Source organism: Myotis daubentonii, chromosome 1 (assembly GCF_963259705.1).
Source record: "Myotis daubentonii chromosome 1, mMyoDau2.1, whole genome shotgun sequence".
NCBI classification, from domain to species: domain Eukaryota; kingdom Metazoa; phylum Chordata; class Mammalia; order Chiroptera; family Vespertilionidae; genus Myotis; species Myotis daubentonii.
Genome location: NC_081840.1, coordinates 138,427,354 through 138,448,963, shown reverse-complemented (window position 1 = coordinate 138,448,963; position 21,610 = coordinate 138,427,354). Strand labels below are relative to the sequence as shown.

Here is a 21,610-nt window from a genome sequence, read left to right as displayed (position 1 = left end):
TTGTGTGACTTTTTTCTTCCCCACCTCAGGGAAGTTTTCTGATATTATTTCTTCGAGTAGGTTTTCTAATCCTTGTTCATCTTTCTGTTGTTCTGGTACCCCTATTATTCGTATGTTGTTTCGTTTCATGTTGTCCCAAAGCTCCCTTAGGCTCTCCTCCTGTCTTTTAATTTTTTTCTCCAATTGCAGTACATTTTGGGTGTGTTTTGCTTCCTTGTCTTCTAATTCACTTATTCGGTCCTCCGCTTCTCCTAGTCTACTGTTGATACTTTCAATGGAGTTTTTCATTGCAGCTATATCACTCTTCATTTCTTCTTGGGTCTTACTTAGGTTGTTGATTTTTTCATCTGTTTCTTCTAGCTTCTTCCATATGTTATCGATTTTTTCATCTGTTTCTTCTAGCTTCTTCCATATGTTATCGATTTTTTCATCTGTTTCTTCTTGCTTCTTGCAGAGGTTGTCGATTTTTTCCTCCATCCGGTTTATGCACTCTAGGATCCTTATTCTGAATTCTTTATCTGTCATGTTGCATGCCTCTGTATTACTTAGCTGCTTTTCTGGAGAGTCCTCCTTCTCTTTCCTTTGGGGGTTTCTTTGTCTACCCATGTTTGATCTCACTGACATATCTAGACGTTGAGTTGTTCAGTGGTTGCTCCCTTGGTGGCAGTGACTCCTTGGTCTGTGGTTGCTCTTCGGGCGGTTGCGGTAGCAGCTGCTCTTCAGTTGTCAGCAGCTCCTCTGGTGAGTGCTGTTCACAGCTGTGGTGGCTCTTCCGGCTGGTGGGGCGAGGTTTCACGTACAGCTGCTGTTCCTCAGCAGAGGATGAGGTGCTCAGGAGGTTGCTGTTGCTTGGATCTGCTGCGTTGATTTAAAGGCACAAAATACAACACAACAAGGCACCACGTACCAGGCACTATACACAAATATATTCACGATATTAATAACCCCAATTAAAGGTGACCACCTGAATTAAGAGAATTAGGGGATAAGGAAGAAGGAAGAGAAAAAGATAAAAGAGAAAAAGGAAAAGAAAAGTAGGGACCAAAAAAAGGGAGTGCAAAAATGAAATTGGGAAAAAGGAAGGGGGAAAATAAAAGCGAGAAACGAAAAAAAAAAAAAAAAGAAAAAAAAAGAGCGAAAAGAGAGAATGAAGTGGAAGAGGGAAGAGACTTTTTATATGAGGAGAATACTCCTATAGAACAGCCATTAATCCCAACAAATTCCAGCAACAGATCCCTGGATATGAATGCAAACTAGAAACAACCAATAATATAACGATGAAAATAGAATGGTGAACACTAATCCCAAAATAAAATAAAGAAAAAAATAAAATGGCACTTTAAAAAATGGTAAAATGGTAGCAGTAATAATACTGGTTAAAAATAAGAAGGTCGTAATTAAAGGGGTAAAATCAGGTGATGGAAAAAGAAGAAAAGAAAGAAAAAAAGAAAAAAAAAAGAACAGAAAAAAAAAGAATGAAAAAAAAATTGGTTTCTTAGTTAAAAAGTGAAAAAAGAAAAAAAAATTGCAGTAGTGAAGGTCCTTCGTTTCTTCTATTCTTCAGTGTGGCTCGCCTTAGACCTTCCAGGTATTCAGGAGAGTGTTGAGTTTCCCTGCGATATACTGTTCCTCTGTGTTGTAAACCAGTCCTTATTTTAAAGCATGCCGCATTTATTTCCCAGACTGCCTTATTTTGTGTTTAGCAAAGAGTCAGTTATTGGGTCAGCCTCTGGGTGGCAGTGTTCTGGGGTTGGCCTCTGAGGCTATAGGGCCTCTCTGTCCAGTGGAAGTTCACTGCCCAGAGCTGACTGGGTAATAGTTAGTTACGGGTGCTATGTTGTTGCTGGGATTGAAAATCCCCCTATAGGCCAGACCCTGTTAACTCCCAGGGACTGATCAGGTTATCTTAATCCTTGATCTCGTACCGGGTGGAATCTGGGTGTGGCTGTGCTCCTTGCCTGGGGGCTGGGGGGAGGAGACTCCCTCTCAGGAGCGGGTGGCTGCCCCAGTCCTGGGCTCAGGGGTGTCTCAGCACTCAATTCGCTACCACCTCTCCCGGCTCCCCCTCTCTCCCCAGTCTCTCCCCAGATTCCACTCCTCAGCACACTCTCCCTCTCTTCAGCACAGGTGAGTGTCTGTATCCGAAATGTCCCATGAACAGGATTCAGTGAAAACAAACAAACAAACGCCGGCCACGGAAACGGGGAAGGCTTGGTTTCTGTAAGCTTCTTCTCTTACCAGGACTGCATGGTCAGGTCAGCTCTTCAGGCTGCCCCCTTTAGGCTCAGTCCTCGGTGATCACAGAACCCAGCTCTCAATTTCCCTGGCGGCGCCAGGAATCCCGCGGTTCTCCTTTCCCCGGTCAGGGGCTGTGCCTGTCCCAAGGGACGCGGCTGTCTGCCACGCGGTCTCCCTCTGACTCTCTGGGCTCAGAGGTCTGGCAAACTTTCCTGCCCAAATCCCTGGTTTTTTTTTTACCTTACCAGGGGAGTTCTGCTCTTCCCGGCTGTAAACCCTCTCACCAGCTGAGCAATTTCGCCAATTCGGTGTGAGTGTTACTAGCTACAGCTGCTCGCTCCATTTGCTCCGGGACACGACCTGGGACACGTCTGCCTATATCGCCGCCATCTTGGTTCTCTCTGATTTATGATTTTAATCTGTATTTTGTCAATTAGCTATGACATTGAGAATGTTTTCATTTGTTTCTGTTCTCCACTTCTATAAATTGTTTATTATTTATGTTTTTAACTACTTTGAGTTTTTCTCATTAATTTATGTATTCTCTCTATACATCCTGGATAATAATCTTTGACTATTAACTATATTATAAATATTTCTCAATCTTATGGGTCATTTTAATTCTGCTTATGTTATCTTTTTTATTAATATTTTTAAAGTAAATTATCTGATTTAACTTTGTGTTTCTAGAATTTTTGTCTTGTGTAGGAAGGCCTAGTTCAACACAATATTATAAAGGCATTTTCCTATATTTCCTTCTAATAATTTTGCTTTGTGATTTTGTTTGCATATTTTTATAGAGTGACAAATTGCATCCAAGAGGATTTTTTTTTCCTTCTCAAATATGTCACTCATAAATGTATGGGCTTTATAGTGACCTAGCTTTATGTTTTATCAAACGTGTGAGAAATTATCCAGTAGCCATTTTTTAAATCATCCACCCTTTATCTCATATTTGAAGGGATACCTATATCAAAACTAAGTCCCATGTTTTCAGCAGTCTGTCTTGGATGCCTGTGTTTCATTGATTACTATTTTTCTGCCACTGACTCATTGCTGTATTTACTGAAGCTTGATGGTATGTTTTCCTGTCTGGCAGGGAAGACCCACCCTTCTACTGTTTTTATTCATAGCATTCTTGCTACTCTTGTACATTTTTTCTTTTTCATGTGATTTTTAATAGAAATTTTATATTTCTTTTTTTTTTTAATTCTCCCCTGAGGATATGTTCTTATTGACTTTTGGAGAGAAAAGAAGGGAGAGCGAAAGCAAGAGCGAGAAACATCCATATGAGAAACATTGATTGATTGCCTCCGGTACACAACCTGACCAAGGATTGAACCTGCAGCCTGGGTATGTGTCCTGACTGGGTATCAAACCCACAACTTTTTGGTGCATGGGACAATGCTCCAACCAACCAGCCACCCAGCTATGGCAAAACTATATTTCTAACAAAAATTCTGAAGAAATTTTTATTAGCATTACACTTAATTAATAACAAATTTGAGGTAGATTTGTAATGTCATATATTCCCATCCTATATATATATATATATATATATATACACACACATATATATATATGTGTGTGTGCGTGTGTGTGTGTGTGTGTGCGCGCACCTTGACGTATGTCCTGTAAATTTTTTTGTTTTATTCATATAATTCTAACATTTTTCTTAGGTATTTTAAATATGAATTGCTCATTGTAAATGGCATTTTTTATTCATTACAATTTCTAACTTGTAATTGAAAATGCCATCAATTTTGTAAATCCTAATAGTTTTCCAGATCATTTACTTGATTTTTTCCTTGATTTACTCCAACAATTAAAACCTGCATAAAATATTGAAGTATCATGACAGTTTTCCTCATCTTTTTGCCAATTATAGTGGAAATAGCTTTTAATGTTTTACCAACAGGTTTATTTGGGGATTTAAGGAAGTTGCCTTCTATTGTTTTTATAAAGACTATTTTTTAAATACTCATTATCATGACTGAAGATTGAATTTGGTGTCTCTTTCCATTTGTTAATATAGTGAATTAGATTCATAGGTATTCTGATGTTGAGCCTCTTTCTATTCATGAGATGAAACCTACATAATCATCATGTATTTCTTAAATACCACTGGATTTCATTTCTTCATATTTGATTAATGTACTTGCACCTCTATATCCTAATTAGATTAATTGCCTTTTGTTTTAGCACCATACTTGCCCAATTTTGACATCAGGGTTATCATAGATAGATCAGGTAAATAATGAAGGCTTTCCTTTTCAAAAACATTTTTCAACAGTTTAAAATAATAATCATCTATTACCTGAAGGCTTTGTAGAAATCATCCATAAACTGGCCCTATTGTATTTTGGGAGGTGTTCATAGTTGTCCACTTTTCACTATCTAAGTAGTTAATAATCTAAACAAATATTCTCTTTTTGAGCCAATATCTTTTTTAAGTCTTCATTCATTTCACATGGATTTTTTAACTCTGCTGCCAAGTAGAAAGGTAGCAACAACAACAACAACAACAACAAAAACATAAATATTTCAAATAAATGGACTGAAGAGAATTTCTTTTGTTGGATTAAATATGACATTGTTTCTTTCTCTTTTAAAGGGGAAAAAAATTCCAGATTGGATGAATACTTCGAGGAGCTATAATTAAAATCACATTTCTTTATTAAGCAACTCATAAAACAATCCAGTTGTAAATGTGTCTTGCTCAATACTCAGTTGTGTTCACATTGTCATAATAAAAACCTGTATATACTGATGACATAGTTTTTAAATATTTAGATGAAAGATTAAACCCTTCAATAATGAAGAATCAATAAAAAGGTGTTTGAAAGTAGATGCAGATACTGAGGTTCTTGACAAGTGATGAACACTGCTTCACAGATGTGGACATCTCAGGGGAGTCATGAGCTCCAGGAGCACATGGCTGGAAATTCGGCAATGAACATGGCATAAGCGAGAGCTGCTTCAGGATGCCAGGGAGAGCGTGTGCTCCCTTTGAGGCTGTTTTCACAGGGCTCTCTGTAGTGTCCATTCACTCTCCCAACTGCAGGGTGAGATCCAACTAAGCCAATCAAGCTAAGCCATTTATTCTGCTGCTAAGATTGGTTCCAATCATCAGACTGAAGCAAATTATCCCATCAAATTTTTATGTAACAACTATGAGGTTGCTTTGTTGGAATTCTGCTCTGGTTTTAAAATTACAATCTTGTATCTGTACCTCTCGGCTTCCAAATAATTTTTGGACAGCCACACCACTAGGGTTCAGCATCAGGCATTACTAGTGGTCTCTCCTCCTTCTTTGGAAAAGAACATGACAATTCCCTAGTCTCCTGGGCTTAGGGACTGGCTTCAGAAGCAATAGTTCCAGCTAGATAAAAATGGGCATTTAGTTTCAGGTACTGATGCCATTATAATAACCTGGTTATTATTTAACAGAAAAGGAGGAAAGGGAAAACCAGATAGACACATGTCCAATAAGGTCTGAGTGACGTGAAAAGGTGCTTACCTGCTTGCCTGTTGATCACACCTGAAAGCAAGTCAGTGGCCAAGATGGGTGTGGCCACTGCAAGCACTCCAAACCTGAATATTTACACTTCCAAACAATGGACATTCTCTCTCTCTCTCTCTCTCTCTCTCTCTCTCTCTCTCTCACACACACACACACACACACACACATACACACACCCCACACACGTGTGTGCATCAGGCCCTCTTTGACTCCTATGCCCCCATGGTCATGGCCATGTTGGGCTCCATGCATTGACTAATGGGCTTATTAGCTTGGATGCTAAACTTCACCTGGCTGCCACATGGAACAGAGACTCTGGACACTGGACCTGTTTCTAGCTTTGCTAAACTCCCACCTGCCCCCTTTTCAGGACTGGCTTGGGGGAAATGGGACCTTGGAAACTAAGAAATGTAACTCCACACCAATAAAATTTTCACCAAATCTCATCCTTCTGTGGGGGCTTCTGAACTTCCTATTTCAGTGGTGCCCCAAGAACCCCACAAACAACAGAGGGTTCCCACTCATGTACCCTTCTGGAAGCCATACTGTCTAGGTAGGATAAGGATTTTAATCTGGGTTTTTAGAGTTGGAATTCGGGGGTCCAAAAATATGCATAAATTGTATCCAAGATAAAGTACATTTTCCTAGAAGAGGGTTTATTGCTTTAATAGAATTCTCTAAGGAGTCAATGAATTAAAAGTGTTAGGCATTAGGTTTCTCCAGAGCTGCAGAACAAATAGAAGATATATGTGTGTAATGAGGAATTGGCTCATGCAATTATTAAGGCTAATAAGTCCCATAATCTATAGTCTGCAAGCTGGAGACCGCGGAAAGCTGGTGGTGTAATTCAGTCCAAGTCTGAAGGCCTGAGAACCAGAGGAGCCAATGGAGTAAATCCTAACGGAGGGCAAGCCTAGATGAGATAAGATGTCCCAGCTCAATCGTGAGACCAGAAAAAAAGAGGCTATTTTCCTCCCGCCCGTGCTTTCGTTCCGTTCAGTCCTCGGAAGATTGGATAATTCGCAGACACTTTGGGAGGGCAATCTACTTTACTGAGTCCACTGGTTTAAATGCTAAGCTCTTCTAGAAACATCTTGACAAGACACACCCAGAAACAACATCTCACTTGGGCACCCATGGCCCCCTCAAGTTGACACAGAAAATTAAGAACCTTGGTAGAGGCATTCTAGGCCACTGTCCTGAGCTCAGTGAGCTGCAGAGGCAGTAATCAAAGGCTCCGGAGAAGCAGTGGGTAGAAGCAGGTCGGCTGGTGCTGCAAGCAAGAGGCGGGAGGTAGGTCTCAGCAGTTCTGGTGGTGGCCTCAGTCCTGGCTGCACTTTAGAACTACCCCGCATGCCCAGAGAAACACCCAGGCGAGTTGAATAAGACAACCTTGTTATCTGGGTGGGAGGTGGTTGTGTTTATGTGACTGAAGGATTCTCAGCAAGAGAACCTAGAACATATTCACCAGAGAGGTCAAATTTCCTGCCTTTGATTCTGTGGTCACAACAGATCAGGTCATAGTTCTTCAAGGTAAAAATCTCCTTCCCTCCGAATAGATAGAGTCAGGCGATTTATACTTCTACTAGTGAAGAAAATTACTTTGGGGAATAATTACTTGTGGTGGAATTAAAATACAATGTTTACTCACAGACACTGAAGTCTCACCTGCTCAGGATCTAAGGGGTAACAATGGAAGTGTGCTGGATAATGTTCCTGCAGGGAGTTTAGAAAGCTCTGGAATGTCTCCTGCTGAATAAACTGCCTCATAATCATGTTGGGGCTTACCTGACATAAAAACCCAGGACTTTTCTCATTCCCTAAGAAGACTTTCACACAGTTTAAAAGTTTAAAACCTTATATTTCCTTCATAATCATCCCTCATTTTCCACCACTTTATTTCATTCCATTACTTGTAGTTGTCACCCCTTATATCATAACTATCTCAACAAATTACTCATCTTAGCAACAAAATATTTCAGAGAGAATTCATTCAGAACAAAAACATTTATTTTTAAAATTGTCATTCTCTTTGCAGTCTAGGAAAAATTATTATAATCAGGAATAGTCACCATATAATTTTGATTGGTGATCTATCAAATAAACTGTAGAAATATGATATACCCAAATCAGGGCACAGGCTGAATATAAGTCATGTTAGTAACATAGTAGTATGGTAAAATATTTAAAAAAGGTTTATTGCCTAATTATTTTTAGCGTTTATCTTCATTATTTTTTTTAAAAACCTTAAAATTAAATAATACTTCCTGTAAATTCCCCTTTGGTTTAGAATGTAAAAAAGGCATTAACTTATTTTGTAGATGTTAACAAAAGCTTGAAATTATAAGTGCCCTCATTCCACACTCTGCAATTTCCCCCCCTGGCTTTCCAGTATATATATCTTTCCAGTATATATAATCTTTCTTACATAATATACTAGCAAGATTCTCCAGTTTTTTTAAAAAAACGAGAAATATCAAACAAATAGAGCCTATGGTGAAAAGTTCATCAATCATTTGAATTTATAAGGCAATTTTTCTGCCTCTTAATTCTACTCAAATAAATGCCAGTTTCTGATGACAAATGTAGGAACTGAACAATGGGCAGTTTAAGTGACCATCTCAGAAGCCTGAAGACTCTGCATCCCAGAGTGACTTCCCTCTCAGGACTCTGGATGCTTGAGCTACTAGACAGAGGCGCTCCCTCGGAGCTGTGCTCACCTCTGGGAAAATAGAGCTGCAGACTTCAGAGCCATCCATGTAGCCCTGGTTCAAATCCCCTTTCTGGCACCTAAAGCCCTGTGACCTCCATGAAGGTTACAGACTCCATAAAGCTCCATTTCCTATCTGCAAAATGTGATGAATATCTACCACTGAGGATTTTATGAGGATTATGTAAGACATTCAGTGGGGTGGGGGTAGGGAAGAGGGTGAGAAGTATTCAGTAAACAGAAATGATCATTATTGCATATTCCCAGAGACTGTAAGCATCACTGCATTTTCTTTCAGCCAAAAGTTATTAAAATTTTTAAAGAATATTCACTTTTATATAACTCTATCTTCTAGTACTTTCTAAACCAATAACTAGGATTTATTGAATGTCTATGTTGTACCAGGGATGAGGCTGGTACTGAGGAGAGGGGAGTGAACAGGCTTACTGTTCCTGTGCTTCGCAGGTAATGAAACCCATCTGTCCACTTGGTTCATCTTCTCTTGTTTAAGCAGGAAGCATAATCAGCCCTACAAGTCTAAAAAGCATATTGTTCCTTTTAGGTAATAAAAGCCTGGACTTTCTGAATGCTAACTATAATAAGCGTTTATATATTAATTCAACTAACCCTCACAATAACCCTACGAAGCAAGTGCTGTTATGATTGCCATTTTATAGATAAGGCACCGAGAGATTAAGCATTTGCTCACATCTCACTGTGGACACGTGGCCGAGCTTGGGTTATGGACCCAGGCAGTCCGGCTGCAGAGCCCTTCCTCTTAGCAGCCACTGAATGCTGCTTCACAGGCGGACTGAGGCCCAGAGGCAGCCTGGTCATCTTGGCCTCCAGAACATGATGTACGTGAAGGCATCTGTGCCCGCTCCCATGGATGCCGTTTGGACAAATGTCCATAGGCTCCGGGAAGGAAGAGGAGCCAGAAACATGATTTCTATCAGTTGCTTCTCGATCTAAAATTGTCTAAGCTGAGGGAGGTGGGCAAAGGGCCACCTTTATACCTCTGGGGAAGGGTTCAGGGCGCAAGGGACACTCACCCTGGGATGAGTCAGATTGTCCTGAAAACTATTACCTTCCTTGAGAGAGGGCCTTTTAAAAAAAAAAACACACAACAAAGAGTGGCTTAAATGAATGTGCTTTTTAAAACTTCATTACAAACTATTCCCAGGCTTCTTTAGCTTAATTAGCTACAAAGAATGACTTGTTTCTAAGCAAAAACAAACAAACAAAAAAACTGAAAAAACCTGCAGTGTCCAGCGGGCTTGGGCTTAAGTTTATTAGAGGCATAGATTTTATCAGATCCATAACAAATTTTGAACAGGCATTCATAATATAAAATAGCAGACTCCAGTAACTTTTCCAAGGTTATCTTCTTCAGAAATTGACTCAGCTCAGTTTGCTTCGTTCTTGGAAGTCTCATCAAAATTCTCCACGAGATCTGGAACTTGGTCATCACCGTCCCCTCTGGTAACAGTGGTACTTTGCCATCCACAGATTGTGTGGACCCAGCTTTAGCCAGTCTCCGTAAAGCAGGCAGACCGAATGCCCCATGCTGGTCGGCGTGCTGGGTAGCACCTCTGTCTGCCCGCTGTGTCTCAGCACTGCGGGTAACCATGCAAGTGTTTGCTGCCGGAGATGCCTGAACGTTAGGGCTGCAAAAGTGGATCACTGCTCCTTGGTTAGTGAACATATCCACCTCTTCAATACCAGAGGTATTGTTCCCCTAGCTTCTTTCAGAACTGGAGTTTTTATCATCTGCTATCGCTGTTCTGTGAACCGCCTTCTTTCTGCGACCAGTTCCTTTCCCACCAGGGCGCACTCGGGCCTGTAGTTTAGTGTTTCTCTTGGTTCCTGACAGTTCCTTTCACCTTGTTGGGGAGGAAATGGGGCCTTGTGGGGGACTAGCATTGGCACTGAGTGGGTCTGCAGTTGTTCATACATTTTGGTTCTGCAGTTGAAGGGTTAGAGGTGTTTTTAAAGTGGAAGACCACACAAGGAAGGAAGAATTGGGATCCGGAAGGATTAAATCAGAATTCAAGAAGCAACCCCCAAAAAAGAATGGCCATGAGGAGAGGAGCATCACCACCCATGTGCTGAGCCACTCATGGTCCCTGTCACTGACTGTCACACGCATGGCTCCCTGCACACCAATGCACGCTTTCTAAATGCAGCACTGCTTCCCTGGCTATAGGTGGCTGAACTGGGGCGAACACCCAGCTCCACAGAGCTTTCCAGCCTGCTCAGCAGTTCTCCAGGATGCGGTGGGAAAGCTCTGTGGAGAAGAGAGTGCCACACAGAATCGTGATTGACATCCTCTTACGGGGGGTTATAAGTGACACTCGCAGAAGGCGTCAGCACCATAGGAGGCAAAGAAAACGGAGAGGCACACACAGAGAACACAGTCGAAAGCATCCATAACACGGAGAGCTTAGCTCTTAGCTGCAGGAGCAGAAAAGAGGAAGATTGCGGCTGAGACAGCCTAACCATGGAGCACCCACACCAGGATGTCCAAGATTGGGGCTTGCAATATAATCCCTTGTGGCTTTAGAAGAAATTAGTGGAATGCCTATTTACATTTCTTTATCTCATTGCTTCTCCGTTGTTATTCTTTGTGTACCTTTAAAAAAATACATATGTTGAGGGAAGCATGCTAAAATTATTTTCACTATTGGATGATCAAAACATTTGGATCAGCGGCTGGAGTGATAGTGCGTCTTGAAAATGTTCCTGCTCGCAGCCAGGCCTGGAGCTGGGGCTACTGACTCTGCCTTCTTTTCTCCTTGTACTTCCTTACATTTAAACCTCACTAATGAGGTACCCAAAATATATCTCCAGTAAGGCCCAGTCTAGAAATAGTGACCAGCTTTGGTCTATGCTGTCACAAGGACAACAACCATATAAGTCAAGAGGGTGCTGAAGGGGAGATCAGAGCTACGAGCCTGGGAAGGAAACTGAGTGGTCAGAGGGGAATGTCCAGCTGCCCCCAAACACTGTCAAAGAAAGGAGGCACTTGGATTGAGGCTAGAATCCGGTTGATCTACATTAAAAATTATGTCTTTTCTGTGATTTACTCTCTTGGATACACACTTCTGAGATGGTTAACTTGAGTATTTTAATTGAACTTCTAGGTAGTTATTCTGTGGAGTTCCCTGAGAATCATTTAACATTAAACATTGAAAAAAAACATTTGAGGAGAGGTCTCTAAAAATAACCAAACTTTCACAGATTTTCATCAATTTTCCTACCTACTCTATAGGCCTGGTAGCTGAAAATTTTTCCCTATAGAGCAAAACACAGAAAAGGTTGTATTTAAAAGTGGCAAGAAATTCACTAAGAAACAAAAAAAGGAAGAAATTTCCAAACTAACATATTGAAAAGAATTTAATGATTTTATTCAGTATCATTAAGCAAAAATGAAACAATTGAAAATATAAGGTAGCAAATGGTATGTTATATCTACTATGTTCCAACATCCATAATTATTGCTGCTGATGGTAGAATTCATGAGCATGGTAGAATAGATCAATGGGTGATTAGCTATCCTTTTCATATTCTATACATATGAAAACCTAACTCTGTTTATTCACAAATGATTTTTCTTACAAAAGGAGAAACTATTTTCATAAATAATTTAGTATTCTTCAGCCTATTGATAGCATCTCTCTTTGTCAATTACATTTGTTCCAACTAAAAGTGTCTTGAGATGTTCAAATATGTAAGTTACTGTATGATTCATAATAACTTTCCCCCCAAAGATGCATCCAACCTCCAAAAACTTGGTCAGGTTGCTGCCAAATATCTCTTAGTCCTGGTTATGTGTCCATTTCTATCCAGCAAAACTGTGGACAATCACAAAGGAAAATTGATCATGGTCCCTGGGCTGAGGGAGTTTGCACTCTGGCAGGGGTGACAAAACATGCACATCAAAAATTATAATACAAGATCAAACATGCTATACACTGTGAAAAAAGGGCATAAATAAAACATGAGAAGATATCAGAGAGGAAGTGCTCACTTCCAGTGGGGCTATCACAGAGAATGGTGCATTTGGTCCAGACTTAAAGGAAAATTATGATTTAGAAAGCTAAAATCAGGGGAAGAGGAGTAGGAGGCAGAGAAGAGGAAAACAGGAGGGGAGGAATGGTGGTGGGAGCTAGGGAGAGGGATGGAAGAATAGGGAGAAGGGGAACCCAAGAAAATCACAGAGTCTCAGATAAAGAATGGGAAAACTTGGAGTCAGTTAAGCAAAAGTGAGTGATAGGATTGAGTTGGCTCTAATGTAGAGAGGAGTAAAGGAATAGGTAATAAAGAAGAGTAGGTTGGTTGGTTCAAAGACTATGGTTAGAATAGCTTCTCTTTCTTAATTTTGTCTATTTTCTTCTTTCAGCCGTGTTTGTTCTCAATTCACTTTGGAGCACCCATAAACTACTAATTTTGTTTATTTGTTTACTTACCCGTCTCCTTTCCTAAACCCAGAGCTCACTGAGGGCAGGACTGGTGTTGTTTTCCTTTTTGTATCCACAAAGCCTAACATGGAGCTCAGCACAGAGAGGTCTGTAGGATGGATAAAAGCTGTCCTGTGGGTATTTAAGATTTTGCAGTTGGTGACCATGTCTAATGATTAACGAGGGCGTAAAACATGACAGCAGCTCAGCATGCCATCTGGATAGTCAACCTGACCTGGTTTGAAGGCCACCAGGGCTATTTCTTCAATCTGAGCAAGACTTTACACAAGTACTTACCTGCTGCACATGCATTACTCTCACTTGCAAAATGATTGCCTCACAGGGTTGCTGTGAGGATTAAATGAGCTACTGTGGGCTGGATCTTTAGCACATTGCCTGGGCCATAGTAAGTGCTCCTTTTACATATTATCTTTTTATTTAATAGCAAATATGGCTTGTCGATGACACATGAAGGCTGAACACTGTGTCAGCGTGACATTGGCTTTATGTTCAAAGTACAGAGGCTGGATAAATAACTCTGCTTTATTTTGGATCTTAAATGATACCAACAACATAGGTATTCTTTTTTTTATTTTGACATATGACACACATATGGGAGAATGCAAAAACACTCAAATATATAATGTAATATGTGATTATGTAGAAAATATGCTCATAACCAATATCCAAGATATAAAATGGAATATTGGTCACTCCTCTGATTCCCCCACTGTGTTCCTTACTAGTTGAAATCCTCTTTGTCTCCGTAAAAGTAGCCATCGCCATGATTCCTATAGTGGTCCCATCCTAGTTTTCCTAGCTTTTCTTTAAAGTTTTATCAATTAGGAAGTATGGTTTCTCCTATTTTTCAGTATTGTATCAATTAGAATATACTGATGCATACTTATGTGCCTTCTTCTTTTGATCAATATTGTGTTTGTTAGATTCTTCAAAAAAAAAAAAAGAGCTCTAGTTCCTCCTTTTTCACTGAAAGAATTTCAATATGCTAATGAATGCACCACAATTTATTCACCCACTTAATGCTTATGGCCATTTTACTGTTGGATGTTTGGTTTATTTACAATTTAAGATTACTATTATCAAAATTATACATAGAACATTCTTACACGTTTCCTCATACACAAATGCTTGCATTTCTCTTGGGATATACCCAGGAGTGTGACTGCTGTATGATAAGGTATGTATAGCTCCAATTTTATTATAAAATGTGAACTGTTTCTCAAAGCATTTGTACTAATTTCTACTCCTGTCAACAATGTATGGGACATGTCATTCCTCTGCATCCCAGTCAACACTTGTTATTTTCAAGTTGTTAATTTTTCCACTCCGGTGTGTGTACTGGGATCTCAATATGATTTTGGCTTGTACTTCTAGATTGTGGAGCACAGTGGCATATTCTTATTAGTCATTTAGATTTCTTTTTTGTGAAGTGCTCATTCAAGTCTTTTACACATTTTTTAATTGGGTTATCGGTCTTTTCCTAACTGACTTGTGAATGCAAATTCTTTGTTGATTATGCGTTGTAAGTATCATCTCATTCTGTGCCTTGTATTTCCACACTCTTATCATGAGTTTAATTACTTAATTTTAATATCATTGCAATCTTTTCTTTTTATGTCATATTTTAAAATCATGCTCGATGCCATAAAGATATTTATAATCATATAAACAATTTAAATTTTTTCTTTTCACATTTAAATTCATCACACACTTCGAGTTGATCTTTGTGTGTGGTATAAAGCAGGGGTTCAATTTCATTCCTTTTCCACTTAGATGCCCAGTTATTGCAGCACCATTTAATGAGAAGATGGTCATTCATTTCCTCAACTGTTCTGCATTACCCCCTTCGTCATAAATCATGTCAACATATGCATGAGTCCATTTTGGTATCTCTACTCTTTTCCATGGGTCTGTTTATCTGCAGCAGTACCACACAGTCATGATTGATATAGTTTCACATTAAGTCTTGATATTTGGCACAACAGATTTTCTTCAAGAGTGTCTTGAATGCATGTCAGATATACTTTGGGGAGCATGAGGCAAGAAAGATTGATGATGTGGGACAATGGCCAGGTAGGGTGTAAGAAGGGGAGGAATCCTAAACACTCAAGAAACTAAAGTAAGACGCTGAGGTAAGCAATGAGGGGGTGAGGGTCACATAAAGTAGGGAGGTGCTGAAGACAAACATCTCTCAAGTCATCATATTTATTAAGGTGAAGAGTCAGTCAAACAGCCTGGGAATATTTAGGTATCAGGCTTGCTGTAGTGGCTTCACCCCTGGACACACAGAGGTCATATTAATAGTTTATGTTACTCACTTGCTCTTTTTAAATTGAGTTTTATTACCCAGTTTTTCAGTCCCTCGGTTGATATGTTCCACTTGGATTTTAATCTTGCCATATTTTCCCTCATGCTTATGGTTCAAGCCAATTTTAAGGCTAATTTTGGCAGAATCCATCTAAATTGAGCACACAGGACATATGAGATAATGCCTCTCGTACAGAAGATTTTATGAACGAAAAGTCTTTTTTAGAGTTCCTAACCATCAATCTGCATTTCTTACACAGTAAAGATGGCAACTGGCAAAGAACTCTAAGATGATAGTACTGATTGATCCAAGATTCTCAATGCCTGACACTAGCCTTCAAAATGATGCTGTTTCATAGTGCTTCTGGGCCTGCCTCTCTCCTTCCTTAGAAAATGCATGTTGCATTGTAGTTGGTTTTGAATAGAGATATCTGTGCAAGCTGAGCAGCCGTTAAATGCAGCTTTGGAATAATTGCCCTTCCTCCATTGTTCAGTTCATAATAGCTGCAACAGCTCAGACTGCTAAAGTAGAGCCAGCTAAGTAGAAAAATATTAAAGAAACAACAAGCGTTTCCTCAGCTACCATACCTTGCCTAGAAGTAAGCAAGGATTTTTCTTTTAGTTTATGATATACATAAATTAAAGCTCCAATAAAATACAGACATCCCGAGATAAAAATATAGAAGAAAACCCTCACTGGGCATAGGCAATACTGGAAAGTGCAAAGGTTCAAGTCCAGTGAGATATTGCAAGACTATAAAAAGTAGGAGGCTTGAATTTTTATTAACTTAAGAACTTTGACACAATATTTAACACAGTGTAAATTCATTTCAGAAAAACATTGTGGTACACATATACATATGTCTAGTATGAATGCATAAATTTTTAAAGAAAATAGATTCATATTTGATGTGTATTTTACCTCATGGTAAATGCATGTTATCTGCCATAAAAGCTGATAAACAATGTAGTACATTTGAGCATTAACTTATTTTATAAGCTACTTAATTGTTTCAAAGTAAATCAATCTCTCTCAACCCCCCCCCCCCCCCGCCCCAGCAATTTGGTCCATTTTAGTATCTTTTTTGTGAGCCATACCTAATCTCACTTGTCAATTGTTATATTCCTATTTTGGGAAATTCCTTAGATTCTTTTGATTGTCCTTCCTTATCTCCTCAACTGTAAGTTATCCCTTTCTTGTAAAATTTTTAACAAAGTTTCTTTTGGTTCTTTCTAGTTTGTTGCATAAAGGAGTTAAACTAGTCCAAAGGTAAAAACAGAACCCAATGGTTACATGGTACAAGCTGTGAGGTTTTTAAACTGACAAGGGACAGAAGGGAAATCCTATTCATTGCAAGGAAACCCTCTTTAAGCTTCAGTGAGCCAAAAGCACTTCAACCCACGAACCTTCACTAGTTGTCCTTAGCCAGCCCCATCTCTGCCAGGAAATGGCATGCGTTCTTGCACTGATCACCTGCATCTGAATTACTTCTCCATATGTCGGATGCTCACTTACAGTACTATTGCAGGCAAATTTCTGTTTAAACACCTCCACTAGTTTCTTTTTATTGTAATTATCAGAGATCCCTTGGACAGCAATAAGGACCTTCCTGCCATTTGTCTGTTGGATTATTAATGGATATCGTCCTGAGGGCCACAGGGAGCACATCATCACCCTTATTTGCATCAGCAAAGGGTGGGGGTTCTGGAGAGCTGGCTAGCGGACATACTATAGGATTCCTTTTCCTCAATGGAAACAGTGGTGGGCGCGAGAAGGCCAGGGGGGCGGGTAGCTGGAAGCTGGAGGGGCACAAGGGGGAGGTTGCCTTGCTGTGTCCTCCATGGTGGTTCAGCAACTGGGGCCTAAAAAATATAAAATATATTTAAAAAGAAATTGTTTGGAAATTGGAAAGACATTTTCTTATAAAAATTGTTTTCATAGTTGTTAAGTCCTTAGGCCAGTTTATACACACACACACACACACACACACACACACACATGTGCACACACAAATATATATATGGTACTATGGGGAATAAATTCCATTTCAAGCTGAGATGTCAGAAATGTGTTTTTTTCCCGTGCTGCTCCGGGACTGGCACCTCCTCCCCTTCCAAGGTCTGCTGCCCTCGAGGAGACCTTCTCCGCCCTGCACACTTAGGTGACTCTGTAGGCTTGGGTAAGGGCTCCAGCAGGCAGCACTAATGATGGAACTGGTAGAAAGCGAGAGAAAGGAGGCAGAATTTTAGATGGAAGTTTGGGGGAGAAGGTACAGAGTTTCAGGGTCAAGGTTGTCTTCCAATATTATGACTTAACTCATGTTTTTCCTTCCTCTGTCAATGTTTTGTTCCTGACATTGTGCACAAGTATTAGTCCCCCTGTCTCTCTTGCCTCTGCCACTCCTTGTTGCTCTACCCAAGATGGCAGCCCGCCCCCCCTCATCAAATCTGATCAATCTACCTCCTTCGCCCCTCTAGCCCTCAAGCAAGGACACAAACCCCTTGGGGGGTTCTAAGGGTTTTAACCACATGATTGTGCAATGTATGGGTGGTAAAGTGATTCCCTTCTTCCTGTTCGTCCTCTATTTTCCCCCCAGAACACGTAAGGGAAGATCAGGTTGGCAGATGTGTTAACAATGAGTCTCACACATAAAGGGCTAGAGTAAGCGTTCTCATATCTCCCAGGGTCTGAAACAAAAGTTGCTGGGGCTTTTTATCACTGAAAGAGTTAATAACTGCCCCCTCACAGGAATGTATGGAGAATGAACTAAGATAACGTAGGTAAAAGTGCTCAGCATAGAGCAAGGCATCGAGTAGGTCATTAATCAATGATCATTTCTTTTCCCCGTGTGGGCCTTTCAAAGTTTGTTCAGAAGGAAGCAGCTACTTTCACAAAGCCAACAACCACTTGGCAGGTTTAATTTGAAAATTAACATACCGCTATGTATTCTGCAAATCCTGTGAACAGAGGTTATCAAATAGTGGGCCCGTCGAATTAATTACGCTTGACATTTGTAACAAATATGCACAGATGGCAATTTGTAGTCAATGGTAATTTCAGATCAAACTACTTTAGCATCAAAATTTGACTTGTGAACTAATCCTCTCAGTTTGGGGTTTTCTTCTTTGTAAAAATATTTGCCTGTGACTTATTTGAACACAAATAAACCCTAAAGGGTAATTTTTGCAGTTAATGATACAAAAAAGTAAGCTAATTTTTGCCATAAAATATATTACTTTAGGGATGAAGTTTATAATAAGAGAAAAATGATAATATAAATGATGTTGTCAAGTCATATTTTTCATGCCATTACTCTTTGTTTTATGTTAGAGCAGAAACAAAATGAAACTAACAGTTTCAGAGGGAATTCTCATGGAAGCTAGAAATTCTGGGTTGTATCCCTTCTGAGAACAGCAAGTTTCGTTCACTGGAAAATGGAAAACAACTTTGAGGAGGTAAGATAAAAAAAGAGTGGGGATGGGGTGAGAGGAAACAAGCAAAAATGGAACAAACATAACTGTTCATTAATGCCAGGCCATTTGGGGTTTGAATCTCAGCTCACCACTCAGCAGTTCCATGATGGTGGGCAGTTTAAACTCTGTAAATTTTAATTTCTTCATCTGTAGTAGGGGATGTCTGCATGTAGGCTATCATGAGGACTAGATAAAACAATCTCTATGCCTTAGCAGTTTCTGGCACATAGTGCTTAACAATATTAGTTTTTTTTTCTCCTACTCTCAGACCGCCCCCCCCTTTTTCCAGATAAAGAAACAAGTAGCATTCCTGAAGCATAGTGTGTACTATCTTCTAGGGACTGTCCTAAACACTTCACACATATTAACTCATTTAATTCTCATAACAACCTGTGAAAAAGTGCTATTATGTCTTTTAAAGATGAAGAAATTGAGGCAGGAGAGTTAACAACTTGTCCAATGAACACAGCAGATAAATGGTGGGGCTAGGTTTAAACTCTGGCTTGTCTACTAGTTTGCACTTAAATCCTACATATGCTGTCTTTCAGAGAAACAAAAGAAAAAGTTCAATAGCATTCTTTGTTGTCAGAATTTCATTACCAAGGGTGAAAGATAATATAGAGAATATCAAAGGGTTATTTATACACAAAATATTATTACAAATAAAATAATATTAAATATGTCCCCCCCAATATTTTCTTTAAGAGATCTCTGAGGCAAAGAGAGAAGGTGAAGTACCAGGATGAGAAGAGAGAGTGTCATGGTGATGGAGGCGTCGGGTGGCAGGGCAGCAGAGAAAGAACGCTAAGGCCAGGGTGGGACACCATTTACCAAACTTGTCACAACCGAAACAGTGCTTTCCCACCCTCTAGGCAAGCAGAGCTTGTCCCCAACTTGTAGAAAATAGCACTGTAGCTACTGGGTGCCAGTCCTCAGTGTTTCTCCCGAGTTCATAGATTATTTAAAAACAAAACATTCTGTCCTGATAGAGCTTTGGTTCTCTAGGCTAATTAATTGAGTTACCACTCTGTTGGGGGAAAAAACACCTGAGAGTTTTCTAGGGAACATCCTGATCTCCCTCCAAGACGAATGACATTGCCCAGGTGCTGGGTGTTCTGCTGACAGAAACCCCACACTGTCAGGCCTCTCCCGGAACTGCCTCAGCTGAAGAGCCCCCTCGCCCTTCAGGGCAGACCATCCAATGACTGGCCAGAACCGAGGTATCAGGGAGCGACCCCCTTGCTCCACTGGCACAACATTGAAGGGCCATCCCTGCTTCCATGGGGTTGCACTCTGTTTGACTGCAGCTCAGCCTAACTTGTCCATCTGTCCAGTCCTGCTGCTGTCTCCTCCCCTCACCAGGTGCACTAGGAAGCATTTTGTAAACTAATCTTCATCTCAGAGTTTGTTCTGAGGTAATCCAACTTGCAAAATGTTTCTTTGATGTACTGTTCTCTGTCCCTCTCTTTCTCTTTCTCTCTCTCTCTCTCTCTCTCTCTCTCTCTCTCTCTCTCTATATATATATATATATATATATATATATATATATATATATATTCTTGAGGTCACTGATATATATATACTAGAGGCCCGGTGCACAAAATTCATGCGGGGGGGGGGCGGTCCCTCAGCCTGGCCTGCACTCTCTCCAATCTGAGACCCCTTGGGAGATGTCCAACTGCCGGAGGGATTGGGCCTAAACTGGCAGTCGGACATCCCTCTCACAATCCGGGACCTCTGGCTCCTAACCACTCTCCTGCCTGCCTGTCTGATCACCCCTAACCACCTCTGCCTGCTGGCCTGATTGCCCTTAACTTCCCTTCCCTGCCAGCCTGATCACCCCCTAACTGCTCCTCCCTGCTGGCCTGATCACCCCAAATGCCTCTGCCTAGGTCCCTGCCACCGTGGCTTTGTCCGGAAGGATGTCTGGAAGATGTCCAGTCTACTTAGCATATTACCCTTTTATTAATATATATATAGTAATCCCAAGTTCCAGTAATCTTAACTTCAGCCGATTTCTAGTCTCTCCCTTAGGCTGGGTGCTCTGGAGGTCATTGATCAACCGGAGCATGTAGAACTGACAGCAGCAGTAGCCCCAGGCTTGGGTCACACTTGACAGTCCTCAGGGATAGAGGTATTTAATGCCTATCTCCTAAGACTGATCACTTGAAGACACACACATGATACCATAGCCATGCTTGTCTCTGGGCTGCAAAATTCTCTAAATGTTACAAAATACTTAGAATATTTTACTGGAAAGAAAGCTGATATTATTCCTCAATAATAGTAGAAATTGTAGGAATAGACATATGAAGAAAGACTTTTCTTTAGTTAATTGGTGTGTGTGTGTGTGTGTGTGTGTGTGTGTTTGATTTGTTTTGCTTTAGGCTGCGTACATAGACTTTATAAGCATGTCTTTGAAACCAGGCTGACCAAACTTCAGGCTTACACATTATTGTGGGCTCAGTGATGAAATTGAGTGCTGCTATTTTAAGAAGTGATTAAAAGAAGCTTTTTTTAGACCCAAAATTTAATCGAGATTTTTCTTTCTTTTGTCAGTTGTTCTCTGACAAGCGACTTCATTTCCATGTACATTAGCCTGAATGGGATTTTAAGAGGCCCATGAATATCCTTCCAGAAAATATCTTAACAAGGGACAGTATAATCGTCCAGATTAGAAAGACCCCTTCAGACGTAGCATGTCACAAGCCTGCTGGTATGACCGAAGGCTGGGCAAAGGGCTGTGAGGAAACTGGCTCAAGGCTGAGGGTAAGAATTCAAACCTGTGAAACCCTGATCTGTTTCCATCCCTTAAGGACAGCCGGAAGACATGCAATCTCTGTTAAAATTCAAGTGTGGACCTATTGACAGTAGAGC

The 21,610-nt window shown here is 40.3% G+C and overlaps 2 pseudogenes; one reads left to right on the top strand and one right to left on the bottom strand.

Moving 5' to 3' along the window:
- Positions 1–9,877: 9,877 nt before the first annotated feature.
- On the bottom strand, positions 9,878–13,098 carry LOC132235446 (transcription factor BTF3-like; annotated as a pseudogene).
- A 27-nt stretch (positions 13,099–13,125) lies between these two features.
- Positions 13,126–21,610, top strand: part of LOC132235389 (tubulin alpha-1B chain-like) — a 46,897-nt pseudogene continuing 38,412 nt past the window's right edge.